General features: G+C 43.4%; 1 protein-coding gene across 9 annotated transcripts in view; it reads right to left on the minus strand.

Moving 5' to 3' along the window:
• BABAM2 (BRISC and BRCA1 A complex member 2) overlaps positions 1-12,063 on the minus strand; it is a 491,572-nt gene that overhangs the window by 45,415 nt on the left and 434,094 nt on the right. The gene's annotated exons all lie outside the window — the stretch shown is intronic.

The raw sequence follows: 12,063 nt of genomic DNA on the forward strand, positions 1-12,063 counted from the left end.
ACGATTTATGAGAAATACTTTGCATTTTTCTTAGAAGAATGATTTGAATGGTACCAATTAGTCAAAATTTTAAAAAAACTAAAACTTGTTTTCCTTATCCCCGAATGTTTCTGACACTTCAGATTTTGCCTATAGGCTAAGTCATGATTTTCTGATGCATAGTAAAATAATGACTGGTGGGCCTTCAAACAGCTAACTTGCTTTATGGAACTCCCAAGGTTCTAAGCAGTTTGGGCTCATCATCTCAGCCATGTCAAATCTGAACATTTTAACCTTTGCTTCCTTAGAACCCAACCTGTCTACTAGCTCGGGTTTGATTCCCAGAGTAGAACCATTCCATTTGGTTCAGTTACTCGCTGTCAGTATAATGTTCACAACTGCTTCCTATTTCCTTCTTTCTGTATACAGAGACTGAATTTTGGTCAGCTCTCGAGTCAAAGAAGGCAAGGTCCCCACCTGTTCAGTATAATTTCAATAACCATTTCTGAAGCATTACTTTCTTCAAGAACTTGTCGAAACAAGTCACATCCAAACACTGCTAATTCTGCTCAACCTGGGCATTTCACAGGAGTCACTCACGGGGCTCTGACACCCTGGCAGAAGGCAGGAACAATTAAGTTCTGCACCAGCTTGCCTCATACTGGACAGTGGCTGCAGTAACAGGTTCCACTGGTCACAGTCCCAGAGCTGGTGGTGCTGTCCAAGCAACCACCCTCCGTGCAGCTTTGAGAGGGAGCTGAACGCACTGATAAACTCTGCTGCCTCTCTCTAAACCATGCTGAAGTTCCGACAGTTTTACCTTCTCTAGTAAACAAGCGTAACTGCCCCTATGTGCCCATCCTTGCACCAGAAGAAGACTTCATTAGATTTATCTAAGTTCATAAGACTCTCTAAAAACTGCTCACTTCCCCCAAAACCTCAACAATGGAAAAGTGACACTGAACAGCCAAAAGAAAGGCCACACTGTGTATCTGACCCACAGGACAGCTGCCAGATACTCACTCAACATTTCAGGCATAGTTCTAACAAGTTTGATCATATGGTTTTTCCAGAAAAAAAAAAAAAATCTAATGATGGCAAGATTAGGGCAAGGGACATTAACACCAAGTAGTGATAATTAGCAGTCTGGCATAAAGCAAGGAGAGAGAATACTAACTAAAAGCAGACTTAGGAAATCAAAAAGCAGCCGAGTCTGGGGTGATTCAGCGTAGGAGCAAAAAGCTCCACCGTCCCTCAAGCTGTAACCATACATAGTGACGTCCACTCCCAATCTCGGTAATATGGCCAGCACTCTTGGTTGCTTACCCAACAGCCATTCTCCATCCTTCTTTTTTACGGGCAGAGCCCTCCTCCCCCCCCATAGTCGGAGAGTGCTGGGTATTCACTCCCTCAGACTTCCCATAAAACCAAGGTATAGAAATGTGACTCAGTCCTGCCAATGGGACCTGAGGGGAAGTTGGCCAGGGGTCTTCTGAGAAATATTTTCCTCTCTAATTAAAGACACATGTACGGAGAAGCCCCCATTTCATTCTTGCCTAGATCTTATCACGTGAGATCTTGGGACTTGGAGCTGTGCACCCATCTCATGACCATGAGCTTTTGGAAAGTCAGTCTGACATCACTGAGCTGAGAATTCATCATTCTCTGGTACTGCCCAGCTCTGGATTTCTTGTTATGTGAGATGATTACAAGCCCTAACTATTTAAACCTATTTAATCAGGTCTTCTCAGACCTGCAGTCAAAGGCAACTAAAGGAAATGTTATTTCTTGCAGCTTCTGTTCAAGGAGGCAGGATAATTGTATAATCTATTTCAGAAACATTTCCACCAAGCATGGTTAAAAACATTCAAGGCGCATAAATAGGAAAGTTTTAGTTGTCTGGAAAATTCAGTTATGTGGGACAGTTCAATCCTTGAAAATGCCAAACAAACGAGGGGTTAACCATAATTGCTTCCCTGGGAGTCACATCATCAAATATTTTCGTCATTATTCACAAGTCAGCCATTATTTCATTTCTCCAAACCTTCCAAACTCTATATTCTTGTGTTCTTGGGTTAGCAGGGAAGATGCTCACGGAGTCACTCTGTGGTGGTGATGGTCCCATTGCCACTTCCAGTCCTCTCAGGCCCCTCTGGTTCCTCGAAGCCTCATTAGGAGATAGTTTTAACCCCACGTTGAATGGCTGTAAACTTCCCTTCCAAAGATGATTCCCACTGAGGTCAATTCTTCCTAAAGGTAGTTTGTACACGTCTCATTCCCAGGCTGCCCCCACAGTGGGCACACAACCAATTAGGGAAGCTGCCGTTTATTTACTGACCACCCCGATCTTACTAACCACACGCTAAACCTCTGAGACGCACAGATTCTAACCACTAGGAAGTTAAATACCATACATTGCCTACAAGAAATATAAAAGTCAAGTTTTCCAATTCAGAAGTGTCCCTACTCAAGGCATTAAAAATCAAATGGTGTCTCCTTTTACTATCACTGCCTTCCATTTAAGTGACCAAGGAGACTAAATATTAACCACATTTTATTAAACTGGTTTCAATTTTTCACTATCTTTTACTGATTTGATCACGTAAACAGATTACCTTTGGGGTTTTACTAGTATTACCAAACTAAAGCCTGAAGTTTCTTGAATTTTGCTGTAAACGCTAAAAATCCTAATATGGGAGGTGACAGCACGGTATGATGGAAAAAGGTACCTACAGCCTTTGGAGTCAGATAAAAATGGGTTCAATTGCTAGCCTCATTCATTTATTAGCGGTGAGACCATAGGCAAAATATTTCATCTCTTTGAATCTTGATTTTCTCATCTGCAAAATGAGGATAATAATTCTTATAGCATTGTTGAAAGAACTGAACAAAAAAAGAGCAGGTACTAAATAAACATTCCTTCTCTCCCCCTACTCATCCTTTTCCTTAGTTTTTTTTTTTTTTTAATCTGGCTTTATACACTCTTCCATACATGTGAAATTTCTAACTACAGCATAAATTTTCAGTGTTTAATTTTAACTATTTTGATGGATATCTTTCTAAACTTTGTACAGACTTTCACATCTCAGTAAATATAACATACTGAAAATAATTTAGCCTTTTCTCGATGACAGAGAACACATGAAAAGACCATTATACACAAGAGTCTCAAGTGTTAAGAAGACTTCGCTTGCTCTTTCACAAATACTCCCTACCAGACCCCCCAAACCATCCTCTGTTAAAGAGTCGATGTGCCTTTAGTGTGGTACCGAGGTCCCCAGGGCTACTGGGATGTGCATGCTGCTTGCCCCCGACCACGAACTTTCTCTATTTATTTCTGTTGCCTTTTCCTAGCCAGCTCTCTTTCCTTTGCCACTTCTCACCAAGGCCAACTCGGTCTCAATATGGTCTCTCTTTCTTGCCTCTTCTCTTTGCCTTTTGTCTACTTCATCCCACATGTATCTCAGCTTCTGAAGAGTCAGGTACGGCTGCCTATCCGTCCCTAGGACCAGGACCCGGCGTGGATCAGGGGCTGCACGATATGAAGTGATGCTGTGTGAGCTCAGGGTTGCTTTCCTCAGGCACTGTTTTGAGTTCAGAGACTGTCTCCTCCTCTTCCTTCTCTTGCTTTTGTTTGTTTCCTTCCGAGTTTACAGCTGCCCCAGACAGGTGAAGTTATAGGAAATCCGGCCTCTGCTTACATTGTGTTTAGCATTTGCTTTTGAGGTACTTTCTATCAATAGATACAAATTAATCATTTCAACACCCAATGAGCCAATCAAATAAAACTGTAAGAAGAATCTCAAGATGAAAGGGATGCCATAGCGCTGGCCCAGGAAGAGCCAGGTTCTCACACCTGCCCGCACAAACGCACCCAGGCTGAATTAGGCTTCTCCCGCCACGAGCTCAGAGCTTCTCAACTGGACGTGAGCATCGGCATCACCCTGGAATTAACGTTGCAGATGCCTGGGCCCCACCTCAGACCTCTGGTTCCTGAAAATGCACCTTAAGTGACTCTGATATGCCTCGCCAGGTAGGAACCACTGCAAAGACTGAGCACTCCTGAGGGTCGGGGCCACTCAGCACACAGCATGCCACATTGCTAAATGCCTGCTGAACTAATGGAAAGGAGCATTTAAGGGAAACGCAAAATGAAAGCCTCCAGGAGATTCCACTTCATACCCATTAGCTTGGCAAAGATTTTAAATCCCAACAATCCTCAACTGTTGTCAAGGAAGTGGAACACTGGGATTTCTCATCACTGATGATGCAAATGTCAATTTCTATAACCTCTTGTACAGTAAAAGCGAAGATGTACATACTTCATAACTCAACATTCCTACTCCTAAAATACTGCCGCATGTGCATAAGAAGGTAGTTAGGAGAAGGTTTGCTGTAGCAATGTTTGTGATAACAAAAATTGGAAACATCTTCAAATGTCCATCAACTGGAGACTGTGGTACATTCCTCAATGGAAGACCTTATAGCTGTTTAAACAAATGAGCTAGGGCTACATGTATCAACATAGATAAATCTCAAGAACATAATGTTCAGTGAAAAAAGCAATTTATAGATGAACATTGTTAAGTATATACTTACAAAGTCTAAAAACATGCATACATTATTACACACTGTTTATGAATGTCTATGTGGTAAAAAGCATAAAAGTGTGCACAGGAATGGTAAACACCAAATTAAGGATAGTAGTTCCCTCTGGGGGTAATGGGGAAGGAGAGAGGGACAGGAATGCATCAGGGAGGGTTACTCAGGGAGCTGCAACCAATTTGATAATGTGCTCTTTCTTTAAAAACAAAACAAAACCAAACCAGAAGCACTTATATCAAAATACTGAGATTTGGCTAAGGTGGATACACAGTATTTGTTTTTGTACTTTTTATATACTTGAGTAGGCTTTAAATATTTATAATTTTTAAAAGATTTTCAAAAAGCAAAGACATATGTTCATAGCAGCAGAAAACAGTCAACATGATTCCATTTACATAAAGTTCAAAAACAGGAAAATTTCATGATATATTGTTTATGGACATATGTTAGGTGATAGAACTATTAAGAAAATCAAGGGCACAGCTGACATAAAATTGAGGGTAGTGGTTACTTCTGAGAAGGACACGCTTAGGGCTTCTAGGATACTGGTGTTATGTTCCGTTTCTGAAGTCGGTAGTGTGTTTTTTTTTAAGATTTAATTTTATTTATTTTTGGCTGCATTGGGTCTTCGTTGCTGCGCACAGGCTTTCTCTAGTTGCGGTGAGCGGGGGCTACTCTTCGTTGCGGTGCGCGGGCTTCTTATTGTGGTGGCTTCTCTTGTTGCGGAGCACAGGCTCTAGGCACTCGGGCTCTAGAGCGCAGGCTCAGTAGTTGTGGCTCACGGGCTTAGTTGCTGCGTGGCATGTGGGATCTTCCCGGACCAGGGATCGAACCCATGTCCCCTGCTTTGGCAGGCGGCTTCTTAACCACTGCATCACCGGGGAAGTCCTGGTGGTGTTTTATTAGTTTCTAAAGTACATAGGTATGTTTTATATGTTCCTCATGTGTGTGTATATATATATATATATATATATATATATATATATATATATATATATACACATATATATATATTCAAATAAATACTATTTTTAAAAATGAGAGCATTTATAAAACTAAGAGGGTCAGGAAAGCTGAATGGTCTTCATGGGAAAAAGAACACCACAGTTGTAAAGAAAAATAAAAAGCACAGAAGAAAACTGCATAAAACTGGACTACAGCTTATACAGGCACTAAGAAGATGTACATTCTCTCACGAGAACACTGTCAGGTTGGCAAATCAGCTGGTCAGCTGGGTCCCTTCTTTTCTCCCAGATTTACTGAGTGGAAGGTAGGGTGCCAGGGAGAACGAAGGCGTCCATGCCCTGAGCATGGGCGGGAACAGGAGGCCCGAGAAAGGGGGAGAAGCTCCCACAGTGAAGCACATCGGACAACGGCTGAGGCGTGAACATGGTGTCCATGCAGAGGAAGGGGGACCCTGCTTGAGGTGGAAGCTCTGCAGATGACATGCACTTTGAGTCAGTTCTAGAAGGTTAAAAGCTGAATCAGAATGGGAGTCTGGGGGATACTCCGTAGAGAGGAAAGAAGTCGGTAAAGCTTCGATACTGTGTAGACATAACAATTTTCCTTTTTTATTTGGCTCTTTTGGTATTGTATATATTCAATTTAGAAAAGCCATAACCTGCCCTCTTTTATCAATCATGCTTTCTTTTCCACCACTGCCCTCACCTTGGTACATGCGGAGAGCAACAGGTGATGCAAAGATGAAGGGAGCTGACGCTGGCCTTGGAAGCTCGTGGCCAAGCTGCTCTCCCTTCCTGGAGGGCCCTCCTCCCTTTTCTGGGTTTATCTGGGTTTCTTCTCATCAAGACTCAACTTGTAGGAAATGCCTCTGTCCTAGAACTCTGCATGCGTCCAGCTCATACTCCTGAACAAGGCCCCCTCGGGGCTGTCCTCACCAGGAGAAAAGGAGAAAACCAGTGGCTGAGGTCAGGACCAAGGGGTCCCCAGCATGAGAAGCCTTCCCTACCCCACTGCTTCTCTGTCTGCTTTCCCTGGTTCATCCATTCCCTCACCCATCACACGTTTTGTGAGCACATCCCATGTTGCAGGCCCCATGCTACACCTGAGGACCCATGCTTCCTGGAAATGGATGGTAGGTTACGCTTCGTGCTTCCTGCAATGCCACCTGGTTTCTGTGTCCCCTGCGGTTGCATCCCTTTTGGATCCTGTGAATCCTGGTATTTCCTCAGTCCTGGCTTCTTGTTCAGTCCCTTCAACCTGCTCTTGCTTCTGTGACCTTCTTCCAGGACACCTCTCTTGCCTGCTCTGTCACTCACTGAGTTCTCCATCCTCCACATCCCCATAGCCCAGCCTCGGCTGAACTGCTAACAATGAAGTATTCTTGTTATTTTATATCCTCCACATGTGAACACTGGGCTAGACACACAGCAATTAGTCGCTGTGTATCTAGGGACTGACTGGCAGAGATCATAAAAGTGAGGAGATGTTGACTGCACTAGACATGTAAAAAAGGAAACATGTGGGGCTTCCCTGGTGGCGCAGTGGTTGAGAGCCCCCCTGCCGATGCAGGGCACACGGGTTCGTGCCCCGGTCCGGGAAGATCCCACATGCTGTGGAGTGGCTGGGCCCGTGAGCCATGGCCGCTGAGCCTGCACATCCGGAGCCTGTGCTCCGCAACGGGAGAGACCACAACAGTAAGAGGCCCGCTTACCGCAAACAAACAAACAAACCAAAAAACAACAACAACAAAACAAGGAAACGTGTTTCTATGAGATGCAGAAAAAAATCTAGCAAGAGAGAACACCATAAACAGCATTTAATACTGTTTAAACTTCTATCTTTAAAAGAATGTAGTCACAATAAATAAAGTCCTGGCCTGGAAGGATTAAAACAGAAATCTGGCTAAATTAAGGAAGAATTTGATTAAAATAATTCTTAAATAAATTAAAATATATTCAAATGCAAAATCCTTGGTATTTAAAAGCTGGGCGAATTCTTTAAAGAGTCATCGGCTTTTAATTTCAAAAATTCATGGATGATGTACCAAATGCAAATGATTAGAAGGAAAGGACAAAATTTTTAAAAGTAGCAGGACCGACACTGGTCCATTTAAATTCCAGTCTTTAAAGATTAGAACATCCTACCAGGCACAAATTTGCAAATACTGAGACTCTCCAACGTGAAGGACGACTAACTTGGCTTTATGAAGAAAAGAAATTTTGAAACGAATCTAGTTATTTTTATTTTTGAAAGGGTCTGGCTACGAGCTTTATATCCTAGAGAAAACAGCAACAAGTATCTAATTTGACGAGCATTCGTGGAGCAACTACTCTGAGCCGGCTCTAGGGAGGCCAAGCTGACCAAAGCCCGGTCTTCCCCCTGACAGGACAACACCAGCATGCACTTGACCGTCACTCTACTCAGGCAGGGAAGCGATGGTGAGGGTTATAATAGAGATAGTAACTGCCTGCGGTGTGGGGTGGAAAGATAGTCCATCTAAGGGCTTCTAGAAGGCTTGTTAGATAAGCAGGGCCTTGAAAGACGACCAGGATTCAGACAGGCAGTTGCAGTGGGAGGGTTATGACGGGGAAGGGAGAGAGAAAGGTGAGGGAATTCCAGGCAGAGGGAACAGTGTCGAGCAGTCAGAGCAAAGGAGAGTGAGGGAATGCGGGTGATCAGGGTAGAGGGAATACCGGCCCAGAGGACAGGATGCCAGTGCAGAGAGGCTCTGGATACAGACGCCAAACTGTGGAAAGTCGTGAGCACAAAGCAAAGGAGGGTGGATTTTCTTGCGTGGGCACTGCTAGCCTTGAACATTTCTAGGGGAGATATCCCATACCACCCACTCTGGCGGGTCAGAAATTGTCCTGTAATTTAAATACCCCCAACATGGTAGAAATCTTCTAGAATGGAGAATGTTTTGGAAGGTATAACACATAAATCAAAAATGTTATTATTTATTATTAGAGGAGCGCAGTCATTCACGTCTCAGCTTGGGAACTGATTCCTCTTTCCAAAACATCCCCTAAGACTTACTAGTGCATCCCTTACAGTCAAAGGGAGGCCCTGTGTGGCAAGCCTGAGGATGGTCTGTAACCGATTTACAGGAGTCTTCCGTTTTCTCTCAAACAACTCTACCTTTCTAGGCGGACAATCCTTACCGTGGGGCCTGAGATTTGGGATTGGGTGTAAGATTGGGGTGGGACATAGCTTAGGTTAAATACGTGTCAGTGCTTGGAAACCAGGCCCCTCAAGAGTGATTTTGTGTTTCCTCGTAAGACAGGGTTAAAATCCTGGTCACCATGTCATTCCCCTATGCAGAAACCTACATGAACTTATTTTTTATTTGTGTATTACACATGCCAAACATCCTCCACTCCAGATTTATACTGTGCTGGGGTATCAAAATTACAGGAAAATGTCTGACCCGCTAGATTAGGTGGTTATGGAAACGTTTAAAGATAAGCCATTCCATTCTTTGGTTGCTTTAGGTTCAGTTCCATCTGGTGAGAAGGACAGGAAAGAGCTTATCTCGGTGAGGCTGAATTGTCACGTGAAGAACATGTGCTCTGGAGGTGGCAACCTAGGTTCCACTGAGAGGTTGTATCACGTTGGTAGATTAACTGAGCTTCTTTCCTCATCCATAAAACTGGAAAAACTCCAATCTCCAGGTTGAAAGTAAAGCAGGTGGTACAACATCTGGCACATAGAAAGTGCTCAATAAATAAAGGTTGGAGCCTAAAGGAATGTAAGAACAGGATGGTACAGTGGAAAGAATACGATCTTTGGAATTTGACAGATCTGGGCTTGATTCCTAGTCTACTGGTTATGACCTGAGTGACCTCAGGCAACTTATTAAACTCTCTGAGTCTAGGTTTTCTCATCTTTAAAATGGGATAATACCTACCTTGCAAGACTGTTGGGTGGTTTACGTGACATAATGAATATACATAGAACACTTGGCACATAGAAGATATTCATAAATGATACTTATTATTACTCACTTTTCTCTTAGAAGCAATTAAAACAAACCGACCTGAGTCTATATAATTTCTTTTTCTAACCTGACTCCCAGCTGAGAAAATACAACCCATAGATTAAAGGTAGCCAGGTTCTTTCAATTAAGCTTCCAAGTTAGTTCTGCCCATCATTTCAGGCGGGGCAAATTCAGGAGTCTTTAGGAACTCTTCATTTTTAATTCTATAATCTTCTTCCTTCAAACTAAAAAAAAAAAATCATAGCTCTGGAGGATGTAAGGTCAAATGGGTTTTGCAGCAAAAGTTGACCAGAGACTAGAAAACATTTGAACAGAGGGAAAGCCTGATGAAAACTTGGTCAGTTTTCCTTTGTGCTTGGATAAAAAAGACCAGAAATGTAATCAATCTTTGTATATTTCAAGATTCCTATTTGGTCCGTGAATTATCCAAGTTTTTGTTTAGTTGTTTTCTGGCCATCTCCTTACTCATTATTTCTTCTGTGAGAAGGGCTGGGGATACAGTAGGAGAATGGAAATTAATTCATGCTCTTCCTTGATAGCAACTCCACTGAGAAATTTCACTTCAGATGAAAGTATGATCGCTGTCTAAAATGATGTTTTTAAACTGTCATATTCTCCTAACTTGAATTAAAGAGAATACATTGTGAAACACAAGGTGAGCGTGTTGAGGCAAACCCTTGACTTGAGTTGCTTAACTTGTACATCCAAATGTAAAGGAATAAGATCATGTTCAAGCAAAGGTATTGGATCACCGTTCTCCTAAGAGAAGCATATTTGCACTCAATAACTGAAAGCTCCAAAACTTTTTTCTTCCTTTTTATTGTTTTTGATTGAAATCTTTCTAAAGCAGCCTTCACATTTACTTCTTCCATATCCTCCTTTATTTTTTTTAAATAAATTTATTTATTTTTGGCTGAGCTGGGTCTTTGTTGCTGCGCACGGGCTTTCTCTAGTTGCGGCGAGCAGGTTTCTCATTGCGGCGGCTTCTCTTGTTGTGGAGCGTAGGCTCTAGGCGCGCGGGCTTAGTTGCTCCGTGGCATGTGGGATCTTCCCGAACCAGGGCTCGAACCTGTGTCCCCTGCATTGGCAGGAGGGTTCTTAACCACTGTGCCACCAGGAAAGCCCCATATCCCCCTTTAAATGACTCAAAGTCGCAATTATGAACATTAGCTCTCAGAGTGGGCCATACAGCCATGACATCAGGCTGAACGACGCAAGTGTGTCTAAGCGTCTAGCGTCTGCTGTCTATAGTTTCTTGGTTCCCTCTGCCCCCATCTCCCGGCTCAGGCTATAGGTTAGGCTATACCTATATACCACAGACCTTCTCTGGACAGTTAAGCTGCTAGGAACTACGGAACTAGTGCACCAAACTTATTGGCAGGTGTAAGAGTCAGGCCTGAGGTCCCTGTGAGTGAAACACACGGACTGAGTGAGACCTCTTTGGTCTATTCCCTTCCTTTTGGCTGTGTTTTTTGACAGATATGCTTTCAGGGCAGAGCTGAGCTAGGCAGGTGAGATACTTAAAACTCTCCAAGTCTTATCACAACAGAGGACATACTTGTTAAATCACAGTTCAGAAAGGGGCCTTGGAAACCATCTATCCATCTGGTAACTGAGGAGCCTGTGGTACAGAGTGGTGAGCTGCTTGGGCAGCTGACAGAGAACCCCAGGTCTTGATCCCGCATCCAGCGAGCCTCACTGTCTGACGCCCCTTGTGACCTGGCAAATCTCCCTGTAGGAGGAAAGTAACCGCAGCTACCAAGGCTGCTTTTACAGTATGACTCTGGGTTCTCTCTTAACCCAACTCTGAAAAATCTCTTGCTAAAAATTAGGCATGGTGGTTTTAATTTTTGTGTTCCATTCCTTGGTTTCTTTCTTTCTTTCTTTTTCTTTTTAAATGCTAAGAAAAAGGAAGGAAGTCAACATTTGCTGAATACCTGCAACGTGCTGGGTGCTTCCTGCCACACGGTTCTCTCTTGCCCCTTTTTACTAGGGAGTAAGGCCATGCGCGTGGCAAGCCCAAGCGCTTTCCGGCAGCCGTGAGGAAGAGATGGGGCCAGGCTTAGCCCTGGGCCGTCTGGGTCTGAAGCCCGTGTTCTTTCTACCACAAGTGCTACAAATTAGATTTACTGCTTGTTTCTGACATTCTGGAAGGAGTTTCTACTCAGGGGCATTTTGGCTCATCTGCCATCTCAGCCAGGGGTTGCCACGGGCAAGCCACGTTCTCTGGCCATGAATCAGAAAGCGCACAGAGGTCTGAGACTGACCCGCATGGCCACGACAGACCTAGAGGAGGGACAGGATGTGTTGTTTGTCCAGAACTTACGAGTTATTCCCCTGGGTACCATGAGCTCAGACTTTTAAGAATTTTTATTTTTGATGCTTTGATTTCCTTGTTTTCTTCCTTTTGATTGGGAAAGTATTTTATGGTCACATCTATGGGGTTTTAATGGCATTTGACGCTGTTGCTCGGTTCTGTTCTTCTCCCATGATTTCCACGACACCGTATTGATCTGTAC

The sequence above is a fragment of the Stenella coeruleoalba genome, assembly GCF_951394435.1.
Source record: "Stenella coeruleoalba genome assembly, chromosome: 13".
Lineage (NCBI taxonomy): Eukaryota > Metazoa > Chordata > Mammalia > Artiodactyla > Delphinidae > Stenella > Stenella coeruleoalba.